General features: G+C 38.8%; 1 protein-coding gene across 4 annotated transcripts in view; it reads left to right on the plus strand.

Annotated features, from left to right (window-relative positions):
• Positions 1-19,600, plus strand: part of sash1a (SAM and SH3 domain containing 1a) — a 217,914-nt gene that overhangs the window by 75,202 nt on the left and 123,112 nt on the right. The gene's annotated exons all lie outside the window — the stretch shown is intronic.

The following is a 19,600-nucleotide window of genomic DNA, read 5'->3' on the forward strand; positions in this document are numbered from 1 at the left end:
AAAAACATCTCAAGTGTCCTAAAGACCTTTGAAAACATTGTGTCCTGACAAGAAAAAATAGGAATGTTTTAGATGGTGTGTGTCCCGTTTTCACTGAGCAAAACTGATATTTTTGCAGTATTACCTAATATTGGCCATATGTACTGTAAGTGTCCAGTTGATATATTATAATTACATATTTTTTTGTTAAGAAAGTATTTTTACTTTCTGTTTACAACATTTGGTCTTTCCGGTGTGACACTGGAGAAGAAACATCACTATCCAAATACTGGATTGCGTTTCCATTTTAGAGAGACATGGTTTCAAAAGCTCCTTTTGTTTTTGGAAATGTTTTACAAGTCATCAGCAATTGAAAGAAATTTGAAGCCCTGTTGGGATTTATTGTGTTGCATACATTTAAGCACTTAAGGTTTTCTAAAAAAGGTTTATCCTAAGTATAATTACCATGAAGGACAAAAAATAAAGATGTGCCTGTATGTATAAAATATCTTGGCAATATAAAAGATTTGGAGTGCTTGTCTGTGCTACCATGTCTATCATTCCCATTGTACATCCTGAAAAAGAGAGACAGCAGAATCTATCTGAACTTTATTAGTATAGCTCTGTGCATCCCCTGTCAGGCTTACTTTGCCAAATTAAGATTACCATTCCTTCTTGTAGAGAAACATATGACAAATACATTTTTTATGAAGGTTGAGTTTAGAAACAGGAAAATGAACATTGGGATCTGTTAGATTACATGTTTGAGTCTTGCAAGAACTTATTCTAATCTTAACAAGAATCATTTTACAGGTATGATTGTGTAATTTTCTTATACTTTGTGCAATATTAGTGTGGATAATGGCTAGAATAGAGGATTAGACATTTGAAATCACAGCTGTCCTTATTAAAGTATAGCGGTGTGCGTTGGCCTTGCTGACATTTAACATTCAGATGTATTCTGTGTCTGCCCACTCTACAAAGCTCCACATATATCGATTGAAGAAGTGATCAATGGAGGCCAGTCTGTGGGAGTGGCACTAAGAATATTTTTTTTTTCCTACTTTCTGTGTATGTCAGTTCCTGTATTGACTTATGTAAATCTGTATGGAAATATTCTTTTGTTTGTTTTTGGATGCTTGTGGATTTTCTCAGGCATTAAGGTGTTTGTAACCAAATCTTAATGACAGAAATACATATAGATAATTTCCAAACCTTTTGATAAGTTACCTTTTTTCACCTTCATTTTCATGTTTTACCAAGAAGGAAATGTTTTTGTAGAATTGATTAAATGTCATTAAAATTTAAATGAACCTATAATTTTCCTATACACTCACTGTGAGAGGAAGTCAGAGTTACTAGAGATGATCCATGATGTTCTTCCTGTTAGCCGAAAGCACTAACAACTGCAATATCGTTCAGCGCATGATCATGATCATTTGTTCTTCAATAATTTCTTAAGACATTTTAATGACCCTGTCTTTAAGTACTTTGGGAGAAAGTTGCTATTCTTTTACCTATTAGTGCACGTATGTTGTTGCTGAAGTGCTCCAAAACCATTTGTATAGCATTACACCACTTTGGTCTCCCCTGAAAAAGAAAACTTAATCTCAATTAAAGTTTTTGCTGAATAAATAGATAATATAATACCCAGGGTTTGAAATGGGTTAAAACCTTGAGTATAAATTGATTTCAATTTATGTATTAAGGCACTACGGCAATATATGTGTTTACATACAGATAAAGGGTGTTTTAGAGTGAAGAGTACATTCTTACTAAGATAAACTATTTGGGATTTTCTTACTTCTAAGTCATCACTAATTTTTTCTACTGTATTAATGGACATTCTTCATTTTATATTCTCCTGACTTTGCCTAGTAGATCGGGTGTCAATCATACGAATCAACCAATAGGGTGCTTACATAGGCTCTTTTCCATTACATGTGAAAAGCCCAGGGCTTTCAAAAGCCCAGCACACGTTTCGATACAAATTTACATGGGAAATTTCAAATTCCCTGGGCTTTAATTTCACAGGGAAAAGGTCCTGGTCTGAGGGTAGTACTTTTCAACAGCAAGGCAAAACAGTCCGCTGCTTGGAGGAGTAAGGAGATTAGTCTCCTTACTGCTCCTTACCTTTAAAAGTTATACCTTAATCCCTTAACCTTACCCTTAAAGGGTATAAAATCTATTGATTTTATTCCCTTTATCACAAAAAGTAGTTTTAAGACATTTTTAGCTTTGATAGGACACTTCCAAACTTCATCTTTGGAGTCAGGTCATCAAGTTAATGAGTTGAATTTGAATCTGTTTTCATAGCAGCAGTTCTCTGCTGACAGGCTGGTCCCAGCAGGGAAGATGTAGTGGGAAAACCCCATAGCTGCAGTGGTTAGTCAGCCAGACAGTCTGGGATTTCCCGCAGACTGGATCTTTATCAGGGCTGAAAAGTGAATATAAAGGGTTTACTAAATTTGCCGGAATATCTACAGGTATCAAATGCGAAAGTTTTTGCTGGATGTTTTTGCCATTTTAAGTTAATTCTAAACTTTTTTGCCACTGTTCTGTAAGAGTGATACATTTTCCCTCCCTGTAGCTCTATGCTTCTCCAGGAGTGAATGCTGCTTGTCGGGACTTTGATGCAATCAACTGGTTCCCATATATAGGAAATTTTTGACCAATCTGTATAATATGATTGATTTTGACTTTGTAAAGTGCCTTGAGATTACATGCTTCATGAATTGGCGCTATATAAATAAAATTGAATTGAATTGAATAAATGAAGCTATACATCCCTTAAAATTAATTATCTGAAAAACTCCGGCCAAAGTGGAGATAAATGCTCCGGTTTTGAGCCTGCGTGTGTACAAGGAAAGACTGAGATTAAAGTCTTTCGCATCACGACGCTGACGTCACATACGTGCAGCCATTGTTATAGACTCAGCCATTGTGGAGTTAAAATGCTGTCAAAGAGGTGCTGATTTCTACGTTGTTTTTGCGATTGACTGTTAACATGTGTCTTATCAGTGTTAAACTGGACCAGTTCAGTAACTTACGGCATCTCTGGTAGTTTATTTCTAAATGACATTACCTCCGCAGTCCGCATGCAAAGTATTTCCTGATTTCAACTCTGTATTGAGACGTCAAAGTAAAACCGTAAATAGAATGCTAGAAACATTACAGTTGGTGGAGTGTGAACTTTTTTACTGTTTGCAAACCATACCTTGGGTGGGGGGGTGAAGAACAATAAAGGACACTTCAGCTTTCTATACACAGACAGGCACGCTGTATTATACACCCTAACTCAGATTTAGCGAAGCTTTTTCTCATTTTACAAACATTGAAAGCTATTAAATTTTGTCTCTAAAGAGCGCACGGCCCCTGATCGAACCACTGTAAGAAGACAGGCTCCCTGCTATCCTCCTGTGGCAGCATTGGAGAAAGCAGAGGAAGGAAGAGCTAAATCAGTGCAGCGTGAATGTTGAATATCCAATCTATGAGCATAATTTCGTTGCGGTCAAAAGTCAGCGTTTTTGCGCTTTAAAAACCTTATCATCATTCTCGCCATGGCCTAGGAAAAAAATATTCTCATGAAGCCCTACATATTTAGTCTGTGAGGTAAACTTCAGAGCAGATCAGACAGTCTCATCTCCCCACTTCGCTTCTGCCTGGAGTTCTTCAAATGATAAGGTTTATTAAGGAACTTTTATCAGTTTCATACCCGCTTTGACAACCAATGATTTAAAACAAGTTTTTAAAATCTACTCGTAATTTTCTGTAATGAAATGTCATAACATGGTTATGTTTCCATTATATATTTTCTACAAGGCAAATTTATCTGTATAGCACATTTCAGTACAAAGACAATGAAAAGTACTTTACATGATTAAAATATAGGAAAATAAAACAGAATAAAAGCTGGAAAGTTGGAATAAAATGTAGAAACAAAATAAAACATGCAAGCAGAGCGGTCGCTTGTAGTCCCTTTAGTTTGATCTTGGGTTGTGATCACTCATATTTTCTGGTACAATGGGGATTGGTGCAATTCATTTTACATGAATGAATATAAAAACATCTCTAAATAATATAAAACCTAATTCCAACTGAGCACTTTTATGGATATTTATCTTCATAATCAAACTACTAACTGAAATATAGAGTGCATGGGTATAGAATAACTTACAGAAATAAAAAATAGGTTGTACAAATTGGTGAATTGACCTGGAGCTTCTTTAAACTCATTCAAAGAAGATATTTTTGGTGGATTTTCCTCCCTGATATGACTAGATGTTATTTATATAATTATAACATCATTTTGCTCACACTTGCTCTATTGAAAGCATGGAGATGCTTCCAAACACTTAACAGTTTAAGTTTGTGGACTAGATAGGGTTTTTGTTCCATTATATTAAACCTTATGGAATGACATGGTTTCATGGTAAAATTAGGGATTTTGTACTGCTTCTCTTTTCTGTCTACAGCGCACAGATTCCCCTTCAGCTGTATGCCACTGGTGCTCACAATTTATGAACTCAAGTTCAAAATCTTACTCGCCAGTTAATCAATTCACAAACAGCAGACCTGCTGTACAGCATGTGCACCTATAGATAATTTCTATTCACCTGAACTTTGAGCCTTAGTACAGGGATGCAATATGTTGTTCCGTGCAGATTATGGGATATTTGTCTACAACGTTTAACAGTCTGGACCTTTCTGCACACGACAGCCACCACCAGCCTGAAGGGAGTTGTTTGTTTGTTGCCGACGGTCGATGGCACAGATTGCCCAGTGAGGCTGTAATTACACCGAAATCTAAAATGGTAGCACTTGAAAGTGGTTGAACTGGTCAATAATTCACACCACAGCCTTGCAGTGTCAACCCCCAGTGCTCTAAATTCCGGTAATTTTCACCCCTTGTCACAATTAAAAGCGGCGGAAAGCCAGCAGCCACAACTGAGTGTTATAGTACTGACAGGAACATAAAGTTGTCTTACATGTTAGATCAACTGTGTATGTTTCCTGGACTGTTTTTCTGGAAGAAAAAAAATCAGTTGTTGTTAAAGTGGGTTTTATCTTATCAGTGAACACAGAAGCACCAAAACTATTTATTTTCTAATCTATATTTCATTCACGTTCCAATCCACATGGAGACCTCCCTCAACGTCACTCGTGCTGCACTCTCCTAGTTGGCATTCTATCTCTTTTTGCCAGACAACAGTTCATTCATGTCAGAGAGAACACTTTTTTTCCTCTAGCCCAATTTCCCCATGGTGTTCCACAAGGTTCTGTGCTCTGTCCCCCTATAATCTCCCCATCAGTCACATAATTTGCCACAACAAACTCCTCTTAAATTGCTATGCTGGACACACACAGACCTACTGTACGTCTCTATGGAATTATTAAGCTCCCATATCTTCAGTAAACACTTTACGTCCAAGAATAACGTTAGCGGCGTCTCTAGAACTGTCTTTTGCCATCCCAAAACCATTGGTCAGCTGCCCCCTACATATGTTATGCCGCCTAACATGTTTATTGCAACAACATCCTCCATGGTTCACCCTCAAAACTTCTCAATAAACTGCAGTGCATCCAGAACTCAGCTGTACGCCTTTTCACCCATTCCTGCACCAGAGATCATATTACCCCTGTCCTGAAGAGCCTTCCCGGCCTTCCATTGCTCTCCCAATTCAGCTAAAACTTCAGTTTATTCAACGTGACACCGTATCCCACTGTCAGGATATTGAAACACCTGTTGTAATGTGGGATCTTACCTTTTGCAGCAAAAACTGACATACTGAAACACATTTGGAGTTGTACAAACATTTCATTGGATTTTCGTCATTGTATAAACTTGGTTTTGGAATATGCAGTTTATCCATCCATCCATCCGTTCATCCATTTTCTTACTCGCTTTATCCCTCATGGGGTCGCAAGGGGTGCTGGTGCCTATCTCCAGCATTTCAATGGGCGAGAGGCAGGGTACACCCTGGACAGGTTGCCAGTCGGTCGCAAATATGCAGTTTAAAAAAAAGGAGATATAAGGCAATGGTCATTTCAGAGTTTATTATGTAATGTTTTCTAATTTAAAGTTTAAAAAAAATCATGATGATAACATTAAGAAAGGTTCACAGATGGACTTTTATGCAGACGTGTACCTGAGTGGTTCTTTGATAAGCTCTCTGTGAGCCCCAGTTGCTGCCTTTCTACACATCACTGGTGTCAGTAAAACCAGCACACAGATGTCAGTACCCTTCCCCTTTTCCTCTCTCCTCTCCCCCTTCCTTGCAATGAAGACAAGTGGGACAAGTCTGCCTTCCAGATACAAAAGTCGCCTGCAGAGATGGGCCGCCACCCTTTCGTCTCATTAGATTGCTCTCTGCCTCTTTCGCGCTTTCTTCACCTGCCCCGTGTTCTCAGAAGGCTACTGTTCTGACGGTGAGGAAATCCTGAGCAGGCAGAGGTGGGGAAAGAAGCATTTAAATGAGAATATGAGAATTATTTTAAGTGTCAAATTTTCTAAACACTGAACTTTGGTCTTGTGTGTTAATATTTTAATCCTCAAGAAACCTGTTGGGGGACACTTGATAATACTCTTCTCCGTTGCTCCTTCAAATGTCAAAGCCAGACTTTATATGTAGTATTGTATAATAATACTGTGAATGGATTCCCCTGCTTCCATCATTAACTCTTGATGCATGTGAATAAGCTTTATTTATACAACTATTTTAACACTCCTAACAATGAATTTAATTCACATTGCATCTAAATGTAAATATCTCAATCTAAGATGTACTGCAACCTTTTTCACGTTCTACCTGGGGGAAAAAAAAAAAAACATGTTTCCTTCAGGCTGCTCCTCATCCTTGCAGCTAAGTGACTTTAGCCGACACTACCACATTGTAAAACAACAACGATATCCGCTAACACGGTTAGAGGGCTCAGCGAGGTGGCGTAATAAAACAGAGAGGTTTTTTTTTTTTTATTTGCTTGTTTATCTTCTCTGTGACTGCTGTGACCTCTAAGACTGCATCAAGTCTTGCTATGGCCTGAGGAAAGCGACCGAGATTTGCGGCCAAGAATTCTGGTCTCAGTTTGCCGAGCAGAGGCAGCGTTGTTTCTCGACCTCTTTCGCACGTTCACCACCGTTTATCCAATGGCAGCAACACGTCAAGGCAATGACTGTGCTGATACTTTTAAGATGTAACGAGTACAGCAAGCTGTGTGTAGAGAGTCACGCAGAGTGTGGAAACAGTAGATCTAAGAGCATCCCATACAATTTTGTAAAAAAAAAAAAAAAATCAGTTACTTTTCTAGTTCTTCCCATCTACATAAATGACGAATGTTCTGGCAATGTGTAAGGGGCAGCAGATGGTGCTGTCACCTGGAGGGTGTTCAGAATGGCAGATGGCCACCTGTACGGGGCTCCTCTCAAATTACTATTTTGCCTCTTTATTATTTGTTACATACACATCTGGTGGAGAAAAAAATGCACTCTTCGTGTTTCTATGAGAACGGATGCGGTAGAGACCATTGACGTGTTGGAAAAACTGACACTTCAAGATCAATCCATATGGAGGGCTGGGAGGTAATCCAAAGGTGAAACTCTTCCCTTTTCTGGTTTCAAGCAGTTAGTGATTTCAAAGTCAAATAAAATCACTAAGCATATTTAACAATCTGAGTTAGTTTCTCACCTATTAGGAAAAGCTTTCTGTTTGACACAGTGCACGTCTTAGCTGTCACTCAATATTTTTGGCTTTAATTCAAAGACTTTGATTTGAGTAAAATGCAATTAAATAGTCGATTAACTGTTGAGGTCAAAACGATCATTTAGTTTGACATTTTGGCTAATGGGGATACATTTTTTTCTTGAAATCATCAAAAACAAGGTCATGCATTTAAGCTTATTTAAACTTGCTTGATGTGGTGCTGCCTCACACGTGGTTTTCCACACTCCATAAACAAACATATCTAGCCATTATGGGTGTTTTATTCAAGCTGCTAGCCTTCTGCTATCATTCTTTGTCATGCCCACATGCTGGCTGCCCTTCTGCTTTAAACCCCATCCGACACATCAGGATCCACCCGTGGGTGCAGAGGTGTGTGACTGCCTCCTCATTCCCTCAAATGCTGCAAGATGTTTTCAAAGTGTTAAGATATTGACGTGGACATGGAGTGATGAGTTATCTATCTAGATGCCAAACACAAACATATTTTGCAGGAGGTAAGAGATATGCATGTTTAAACATGTACGCCTGAGTTGTTTGACTGAACTATTTGTTTAAGAAAGAACTTTTGGGTTTTTGACATGAAAAACTGTACCTAACCCAAAAATGTCATTAGAAACGAATCAATCAGGTACTATGGTTAACCAGTGAAGGGGCTTGGTAAAAATTACATACTCCGCTTTGCACCAGCATGTAAAATGGAAGTTCATAATACTTGGAATGTATAAATCAACAATTATTGCACAAACAGCCGTTTGCAATATAAATATTGCACACGCTGATGTTTCTATGATGATATATTAGTGGTATATTGTGCAACCTTAGTGTGAGGTCCTTTTTTCACTCATTTCGGGGGTGTATCTGTTTGTTCGTGAGGCGATCAAATCCTGTAGCAGCTTTCAGAGCCTGTACCTCAAACCTCTTCGATTCTGTCTGTTCTTGAGTCGGTGTGCAGAAGAGGAAATCAAGTTATGTTGCAAAATGATTTTGTATAATGGAAAAAGATGGTAAGCAACACAGAAATCCAGGTAATACAATTACAGTAGGTTATATTTGATAAATTATTATGTATTTTCCTGGAGGTATGGAGAAGCTGGTTGTATAAAGGTTTTTTAGACAATGCAAAGGTGCGTCACTGTAGTAACATTAATATCAAGAAAGGGTTAAAAGCAGAGCATTTTAAAGTTGTACACTTGCTAACTTGATTGACAGGAAACTGAAAAAATGTGGCAGTTGTACCTTAAATAGTGCTGTTGGATAAATCTGGACTGTGCGTGTGAATATCTGCAGAATAATTTCTGCTAATGTTTTCAACATTAAATACCACAATATCACCACATTCAATGCTGCCAATGTCTCGTTAGTAATTGTACACAGGAGACTAGAGCATTCAGAATAAACTATACATTTCTACAAACAGAGAGACGATTAAATTGATTTGATGTTCCAAAGAATGTCAGTCTGGTGTTAAGGCGTATATATTTAACAAAGAAAACTGTTGGTCAGTATCTATAATAGTGTATGTGCTCTTAATACTGTCTTTTTTTAATTATTATTATTATTATTATTATGATGATTTGGCTTCGGGGTGTTTAAGTCAGTAATTGGATATGCACACATTTAAACAGAAGCGCTGATGTACTGCTACTTTGGGGGCTGTTGAAAGAGAATTGAACAACCTTTGCTATACACATCTAAGACGGTTTGTTATCCTTTTGGCCTCTCTCATTCTGCACAATGTCATGCTGGACATTTGGGTTTAATTTGTACACTGCAATTGATAAGATGACCTGACACAGAACCGCACATTGTCAGGACCTCCTCCCGTACTCTGTAAAATGTGACTGTTAAACTTTTTAATTTAGCAAATGTGCTACTTAATTAAGTAGCAAGACATTACACAAGATTTCCAGATATTAGTTTTTTTGTTCAAGGAACAATCTTCTAGGAATTATGTGACTTAATATAAAATCAATCCTCTTCTGTATTGCTTTTAATTTAAAATCCAATAGAGATTAGAATAGAACAGATTAGAAGTTGAAACAGTCTTTATTATCCCACTGTGGGGAAGTTAAGTGCATCAGCAACAGGTAAGGGAGAAGTTTACAACAAAGAGCAAATATTGTACAGCTATTAAAAAGGGCCGACTTGGATAAATGAAATTAAACAGAACATGGTTATTGGGAATGTGTTCAAAGCATGCATGTATAATTGTGCTCAGAAAGCTGCAGGCTTTATAAAAAATGGAAAAAAAAAAACTTTCCATATAGCAGAAGGAATGCAAACAACTTATTGAGCTTGTTGGGAGCAGTGATGATGACTGTAAAGTCTAACAGCTGTGATAACGCTCCTTTCTCCACATAAGGTGCAGCAGTCTGCCACTGAATGAGCATTGCAGTTCTGCAACCGCTTCTAGCATGGAGTGGGAGATATTGATCAACAGTGAAGCTTTGCCAAAGTCCTTTTGTTTCCCAGCTCCTGCACTGGGGCTTCCTTGTGCAGAGCTGCTCCTCCCAATGAGCTTATCTCACCTCTTCCTCTCAGCTGCTGCTCCGACAGATAACACCATAGAAAATGGCTGATGCCACAACAGAATCAAAAAGGTCCTCAGGTCCGCGCTCCAAAAGCTTCAGCCTCCTAGGTAGATTGAGTCTGCTCTGACTCTTCCTGTTAAGCGCATTCGTGTTATGACTCCAGTCTGTTGTTCAGGTGAACACCCAGGTACTTATAACAGTCCGCCATCTCAATATTAGTTCCTTGGATGTTGATCAGTGTCCACTGTGTTGCCTATTCTGTCATCAAGGCCACCAAAACTAAGAGGTCTTGCATGTAAATGACGCTTGTTTCCAGCCATTCAGATTTATCCACCCCCTTATCTCTGCTTGGTTTGTTTCAATTTTTCACATTTGGAACTGTCCCTGCAGCAACATAATAAGTCAATGATGTCGATAAAACGTGTTCTCGACTTTAATCATTTGTTTAATGAAAAACGCGAGCCGGAATATGCTTCATAGTTTCGAATGTGCCATATCTGTCCATGTCTATGTGCTTACAAGATAAATACAGCCGAAAAGTCTGTCTAGTTTCCTCAAACCTAAGTGCTTTAATAAAAAGTGCTCCGCTTTCCAGCCTAACCTTCCTGTGTCTCTCCAGTATAGAGGTGCACTCTATAGAGCGCTGTCATGCTTTGCCATCCATTATCTCTGCAGCTCGCTGTGGATGGCTGAGCGCTGTCAGCCTGCAAAGCAAAGTGGGACTCAGTTTAAGGACCCCATCAACACCTTTCTCTTGCACTACTGTAAGCCCACAAGGCCTCTCGGTGGATGGAATACACCTATTTTGCATTTTTTTTCATTGCTCCAGCCAAGAACTACTCGGCACACTTTAAAGACTGTTCATCACTAGTGTTAATGAAGCTCCACACTATTATTAAATCTAGCTTCGGTGGGTTTTCAGGTTCGGTTCAATTTTAAAAGCTCCATCTCTACAAAATCCCTGTAGATTTGAGTTACTGTTGCCTTTATTTTTATTTGGGTGAGTTTTTTTGGGTCTGTTAGCTTTTGCTTGATCACACACATCAGAGAAAATTTAAGGATTGTGCTCTGTGTACGGGAATCAGTTTTAGTTTGATCACTTGTTGTATCTTGTTGGAACCTCTGTTGTCTTTGCCTTGATTTCAAGTTGTCCAGTGTTTTATACATAGATGTAGACACAACTTGCCTGCCTGGGCAAAGTTTTTATTGTCAACCCAGATCAAAGAGAGCATTTTACCAAATCAGCACACATTGAAGCCTAAACTTTAGAGTAGCTCTGGTTTCAGGTTAATGGTCAATGTCGTGCTGGACAGTAAAAAACACCACACTCTCAAATATTTATTAGCCATTGGCAAGCAGGCTTAAACTGGAGGCAACTGGACTTTCGCTCCGTTCTTTCTGTCACATGTCCAGGACAAAGACTCCAGCATAGGTGTCGAAACGTTTTCAGAAAGAACTGAGAGGTTGCCTCCAATTTAAGCATGTTTGCTGTTGCGATGACCCGGGTAACTGAGCATTTGCACAGACATTTCTAGCCATTATTTATTTTTCTCCATCCATCTTTCTGATACTGACTTTACTCGTCTCGGTTAAAAAAAAAGAAGCAGATCAACATGTTCACCCCACACCTAAGTTTAATAGTGAGGGAGAGCTGTTTAGGGTGATGGCCTAAAATAAAGTTGAATTTGATTAAGTGATTTGATTTAGTGAGAGGATTTCTGAAGGCTGCACTCTGTTTTATGTAGGCACATCGAAAGGAAATGGAGCTCTACACCCCTGCACCACAGTTTTCTGATACAAACGTATCGTGCATAAATTTCCTTCCACTTTCCAATTACGCAGTACTTTGTGTTGGTCTGTCACAAAGACAACAAAGTCCCAACACATTGAAGTCTGTGGTTGTAATAATTTTCAGAGATCAACCATTCTTATTTTGTTCTTAATTATTGCTCAGCCGAAATAGACCAGATTTCCAACGAAAACGTCTGGAAGATTTTAATGATGTGAGCGCCACTCCTGGGAGTGGAAGGTTTGGATGCAGCGATGAATGCATGATTAATCCCTTAAAACGCCTCTGGAATCCAACTCCTTGGTCCTGATTCAGTTCCGGATCAAAGGAATCTGGAAAAGAAGAAAACATGGCACTTTTCCCCGTAGTAGGATTGCCCTTCAAACGATTCATCCTCTAATGAATGTGAGGTGTGCTAATTTTACTGTTGCTCATAAATCTGTGCTGTTCCCACACTGATAGTAGTTATTGTAATTATATTGTTTTGGTTGAAATTTTAAGCTTATGATTATAAAAGGATTTGAGAAATCATTGTTCAGTATGAGATCATTGTGATGTGTATTTTATCTAGTGGGGGCTTTTGAAAATACTGATTTTGTACAAATTAAAAATAAAAAGCAATTCCTCCAAAAAATGGAGCAAGAATTACATATTCTGATTTGTCATTCTTTCTCATTAGACATTCCCTCTGTTCAATATTTTGGTTTCTTCAGAGTGCAGCATCCCCTCTTTGAAGGGAACTCTTTAACCATTAACAGTTGCCCCAAGGACTTGAGGCTTGAACTGGCAGGAAATATTTTGTAAAAAGGAAAGCTGATTAAATATTCATCCAAAGCACCATGCATTGAGTTTAGAAGCCTGAGAACTAAATCTGGAAGTGGATTGGTTTCAGTGAATCATACAGGCGTTTTTAACTTGCAAGATTTATTCAGTAAGTTGGTTACGGTCACACTGCTCTGAATATGCCTGATCTCAGCTGCTAAGCCGAGTCGGGCCTGGTTAGTACTTGGATGGGAGACCGCCTGGGAATACCAGGCGGTCTTGAAACACTTTTACCCCAGGAATAAACTTGGACATCTTTTATTTGTGTTTACATCTGCAACATTCTACAGCCTCTCATTTGATTCTGTCCTAGCTATACTTCGGATTTACTTCAGATCAAACTTTCTCACACCACCATATTGGCACCATTGCCATTCTCGTATTTCTTTTCTAAATTACTATTGGATCAAGAAAGACATTCACACAATACGCGGTTTGAACTCTCAGCCCCCCACCCCAGTACATTGTTTTAAGGGGTCATGGCAGGACATGGAATACACTTTTGTAGTGGCTTCCAAGTTTATGACAAAAGCTAACAATTTGTGTCGCTGTAATAAACTCTGTATACAATGCTCCTATTAGTCTTTTAAATAACTAATGTGAGAACCCATAGGCTTTGAAATGCTGCACTATGCTTTGTGATAAATTGAGATAGAAAAAAGTCACATCTGCAAATTGTCAACACAAGGTTCCCATGCAGGCTGGAAAAAATATGGAATTTATTGTTGTCCAGGTCTCAGTGTGAATATGTAGGCTGTTTCCAGACTTTATTCTCTGCTCCATTGTCTAGAAGCTTTGTCCATCCATCCGTCATTGCTGACAACTCTGGGCCTAATTTTGTATTGTTTATTTTTTTTGTGAGGAAAAATGTTTGGGAACCCAACAAACACCTCTGGAAATCTATTTGCTCGCTTGTTTTCTTTTAGTTATGCTGTTCATATGAGGAGTTGATGGTCTCTTAATTTTTTGCCCCTGGCGTGCACTGCAAAAAGGGAACTAAAAATAAGTAAAAAATGTCTTGAAATGAGTGTATTTTTCCTTGATTTGAGCAGGTAGATAAGACTATTTGCCAATATAATGAGATTTTTGCACTCTAAAATAACATAATTAGACACCCTGCACTTGAAATAAGACGATAGAGGTGAGTTGTTCCTATTTTAAGTGCAAAAATCTTATTCCATTGGCAAATATTTTTATTTACCTGCTCTAATCAAGGAAAAATACAATGATTTCAAGAAAATTTCACTTACTTTTAGTTCTGTTTTTGCAGTGTGTAGAGTAAACATTTGGTGTTAAGAGACACAGCGTGAGCATTGCATAATCCAGTTACATCCCTCGTATGTATAGACATACCTGCCAAATAAAGCTGATTCTAATTCTTATGAAGCCTTCAAAGTCATGAGCCTGCAGACCTCCGGATATAAGACAAACTGCAGATATCGCGGCTCCCAAGCCGTCCAGACCTCCAAACACGTGTCAAATGGCTGCTTACGAGTCGCCCTGAACAGCTCCTGTATATTGATCTTTCTCGTCTGAGTACAGTTACCGCGTGCCCGTACATACAGCATCCAGATTATGTGCTTGATAGCAAACATTAGCAGTGTCACATAAAACAAAGCTGCGTGTGTAATTGCCCTCTTAATGGAACGGAATCGTATCGATTTATGAAACTGAGTGGAAGTCTCATTTTAGACGGGCCTAAATGGAGTTGTAACAACTCCTTTCGTCTGAGGTGTTGTTGCGTCTAACTTGCTTGTAATAATCAGAAGGTAAATTGAGCCTGAGATTTAACACAAGGGAGGAGGAGGCCTGCAGGAGTTTTAGTTCTGGGAACACGTGTCGACCCTGTGAACTTCAAAACCTTCCCATCCAGTTAGTCAATGTCTCGAAGCTATAATCACTGGTGACGGCAGACCTCCAAGCTTGATGCTGCAGGCCTTTTCAGAAAACTAGGGCCTCAGATGAAGTTCATCCACCGCTTTGTGGCAGATTGATGAATGTCTCTGAGTGTTTCATTCGAGTTTGGACTCTGAACATCGTCTTTATGTGTGACGATTGTTCCCTTTGATGGTGATTCAATGTGATTATGTGAAGCTTTGATTAGTGATGTGATGACAGGTCGTTTCTCACGCAAGTGTGGACAGGGACGAGCATTCCCGAAAAGACGAATCATTGATCAACTCGTTGTTTTTGATGGCCTGAAACGATTCCACTCAGTTGTGATTCAGAAAAGTCGGCTGCAGGCACTGGAAGCTGCCAGCTTGTCCGTCACTCGTTCAACGTTCTTGGCTGAGAGAAAAGTGGCCGACAGGCAGCTTGTTATCAGTACGTTTTCTTTTGACTCTTCTTAAGAAAAAGTTGAAGTCTTTATTATTCACTGATAACACTCAGGATTAAACTAATAAATTTGGTGTAGCAATTTACAATCATAATTAAAAAAATTTGTAGCAATTGTGTACGCTTTTTAAAAATATCACTACTTTCTAAGATTCTTTCAAAATCTCTAAAAATACAATATAAATCAATGGAAAATAATCACTCTCACCTGTATTTACATAGGTCACTATGTCAATTCGAATCTCCGTGCCAGTTTTAGCTTCAAAGTATTTCATACTTTTACTTAACGTTGCCATTTGAACATGCAATGCAGCCGTTTATATCTACTTAGATTAAAACTTCTCTAACCGATTTTTAGTAAAAACTTACTACTAAAATACTATTTTAATGGTTCTGTTTACTTTTGTAAACAGAACCAAAAAGTCCTGATTCATTCAGGTTTACATTCACACTGTTTGTTCACCAGGAAAACATGTTTTCTACTTTGAGCATATTTTAAATGCTGAACTTCATTGTTTATAACATTTTATGCCTTGATCAAAAACTAGGTCTAAACCTTTTGAGCAAAATGATCTAACTAACTTGATATTATGCTAGTAACTTGGTTAAACAGGCACATTTTAAAAATTGGTTGGAATTTATCTTGTTTAGCCTTGCAACTTCTGTAGTTTCTTCTGAGAAATATTGATTTAATGCTTTCCACATTAAATTTCTGAAAATTGTTGCAGTAATTCCATTGGGTACATTTAAGTGGTATATTAGTTTGCGCACCTTGGCTGACAGGTTTAATTGAGGAGTAATATGATTAGTCCTCCCGTATTAAAAATAACCACAATTGGTTTGTAATTTAGGCATAAAATGTTACTAAAATGTTAGAGACCTTTTAAAATCCATGCTAACAGCTTGTTAAGTAATCACTTTTTTCTGTCACCGGCAACAGCTTCCCGGGTTTAGAAGTTCTTCTTATCTACCGCCAAACGTGTTAGGTAGCGTGATACCAAGTTTGGCTTTTGTGAAAAAAAAAAAAAAAAACAAGTCATTGCAGTCTGTCTCAACAGCAAGTCTTATGACAGTTATCAATAATATAGTCCACATTAATTTATGTCATATGACAAATTAACATGGCTAATGGCTAACTGAATCAATTTCTTTATTTTTTTTTAAAAAGTTGCTTGTATTAACCAATTTGGTGAATGTAGAAAATTACATTTAACAGCTACTATGCTTGAAAATATACATTTAAACTAAATTGATTGCAAATATTTAGCAACCTCTAACACCGCAAAAAGGGAAATAAATGTAAGTAACATTTTCTTGAAATTAGTGTATTTGTCCTTGATCTGAGCAGGTAAATTGACAATGGCCTGAAGAACTCCAAGATCGATTGAATGAGTATTTCAACCCCTAATATAAGATATATAACATGCTGCACTTAAAATAAGATAATGGAGATCAATTGTTCCTATTTTAAGTGCAGAACTCTTATTCCGTTGGCAGATAATCCTATTTAGCTGCTCAAATCAAAGACAAATACACTCATTTCAAGAAGATTTTACTTACTTGTAGCTCCCTTTTTGCAGTGTAAATGCCCATCTCTAGTGCTGTCTTTTTTGGATTTTGCAAGTGGTGCGTTCTCCTTTCATTTGAGTGGAAAACCAAGGTTATTTTTCGCTGCCATCTGAGACAGATGAAAACTCACAGAGCCAGGAAGTGTCCATCTTTCCATCAAACGGGCCAGCTGCCATTGACATGTGCGCGTACGTGTGTGTTTGTACATGTCGAAGTAGGCTGGTGTTTGCCGCTGAAAGTGCTGCAGCCTGGCTCGGGTCACAGATCAGTGCAGATACAGTCTGACAGCGCCTGAGGTTTTTGGGCCGGCGCCTCTGCTTTGATGTGTCATTGTTACGGGCTGAACATGATGAGCCTTGTCTCTCTCCACCTCATTTCAAACCGCTCTCCTCGATCGCAGATCCCCATGCCAGGAATGGACCGAAGGAGGTGGAGGAGGAGCAGGGGGGGTGGATAATAAAGCTATTGCTGTTAAAACAAAGGTGTTATGAGCAGAGCTCCGCCTGTGATGTTATTTTTCAGAATGCAGAACCAATTTAGTTATCTGACATTACTGACTATTTCTATTACTGAAAAAATGAAGGTTTGAAAATGGGTTGTAGCGCTATTGTACACCTTTGGATAAATGCAATTAATGCACAGTATGACTGGTTTCTTTTTTTCCCAAGTCCTTCCCTTAAAAACTACCGCTCTAATTGAAAGTCAACTCACCCGCAAGCTCAGGCACAAGTACGTAAGCCCATATAGATTAATGCGTTTAGCATTTAAAACATTTTCACACACAGTCGCCTCATCGCCCCTGCAAAGTCCCACACACATCCATCACCTGTCAGAACACGGTGAGCAGCAGAGATGTTGATGGATGGTTGGATGTTTCGACAGAGTACATGAAGACGATACTCGTGTATCCCATGTTGCCAGAGAGGTTTGCTTGTTTTGCCTCTAGTGGTACCTCTAACTCAAAGGTTAATTGTCAGAGTCAGACTGCATGAAAGCATGCGGGCGTGTTGTATCACAGCCCGAAATGTCTCAGTTAAACCGACTCCCAGGTCACGCCTAGACTAACCCAGAGAACTAACTTGCTAAAACAATGTGGATTTATCCTTTTTAGGTTGTTATAACCTCTAATTTTGCATTTCCTGATTTTTAGAAAAAGCCAACGGATTAAAAAATCACAAAGACCACAGCCTTGTGACACTGACTTTTACTGAAACACTGACATTATGAAACAGATGTTGCATTGAGATTTAAAAATAATTCAAGTTTGTCAAACTAAATATGATCCCTTACATGTTATGATTTTTTCCAACACCCATTTTTCTCATATATTTCCTGCCTTTGGATCCGCTGTGCTCAGCTCAGTTGTCTATGGTTTTCACTCCAGAGTCGTAGCTGGGGATGTCCCAGACATTTTGGCTTGACTACTGTTCTCCAGAGAAAAAAGCTGACTGACCATCCAGGACTGGATAAACTGACAAGGAAAGCATTAACTGGACCTTATTCTTAGTAGCATTGAATATATATTTAGTCTATTACTTTATTTTTATAAGGACAAATGGTTTTCATCAGCTGAAACTGAACACTACAACATTTGTACCGTAAGCTTGTTACAATGTCCAATTATTTTCAGGGCTTGTAACAACACCTTTCACTTACTGCAGCAGACAAAGTCACATGCTGATAGCAACCGGATAGTCCTTTGCAAGACAGGCCTTGCTTTGATGAGAATCACGGTGACATTTTGATATTGCCAGATCTCATACTACTGGGATCAACACCCCTAGTATCTAGTGCTTGGGGTTGGAGTGTTAAACACGTCTCTTCCCAGGGTGTTTAGATATTTACAAGATAGAATGGCAGGGTACTATTAGCAGTTTGCCATGATGGCTGACTTTTTTTTTTTCCCTAAATAGATCCACAGTTGCAGTTTCCCAAAGTTTCCTTTTTTTCTTTTTGAAACTCAGCTTTGATTAAAAATCACAGGGCACAAAGGCCCCAAAACAAACAAGCAACACATTTTTCATTCAGGAGGTGTGGCGGTTGTCCCGGACTGCTGAGGTGTGAAGGTCATTTTAACAGTGTTCCTCCCTCTGTGCGTGGAAGCATCAGTGCTCGGAGCTGTCCGACGCAGCCCAAATCATCTCCCTGCAGGTGCCAGCCAGTGACCAGCGGGCCCCCTCCCAATACGAGGCCACAGCCGCACGCTGCTCAGCTCTGCCCTTTTCCTACCTTACACAGACACCCTCTCTGCTGGCACTGCCATATGTTTTGCTGCTGACTGTCATGCATGCAGGGCAAAGGTGGGACGTGCCCAGCGGTGTCACTCTGGCGAAGTGCTCCACCCCGTCAGGGAATCAGACAAGGTGTGATGCACATCCTGGTGCGCCACATACGTCAACAGTAGGTTTTATTTATTATGTGGAAATGTAGCTTCACAGCATGGGAATATTCTGTGTGGCTGTCGCCTATTTACTTTTGATTTTTTTTTTTTTACTGATTTTTTTTTTTTTGCTCATTCTACAACAAAGAAGTTTTGTTAAATAGTTTAGTGCAGTTAACCTTTGTTGTCCCCAAATGGCAATTTGCTGTAGTCAATTGTTACACACAGAAAATACATAATACAACCTCATCAACAACAATCCTCAATTTATCAGCCTGACAGAAGCAGCAGTGAAGGATTTCCTCACCATATCAGTTCTGCAGATTGGCGTTCCATATCTCTGTCATGGTGGTAAAAGTTGAAACTCAGCCCGTCGTGGATATCTGGGATCAAATATAACAGTTTTAGCTTATTTTAATGATCTAATATTCTAGATGTCACTAAGACTGTCAGGAGGGATGCTAATGATGAG

Source organism: Fundulus heteroclitus, chromosome 15, assembly GCF_011125445.2.
Source record: "Fundulus heteroclitus isolate FHET01 chromosome 15, MU-UCD_Fhet_4.1, whole genome shotgun sequence".
Taxonomy (NCBI): domain Eukaryota; kingdom Metazoa; phylum Chordata; class Actinopteri; order Cyprinodontiformes; family Fundulidae; genus Fundulus; species Fundulus heteroclitus.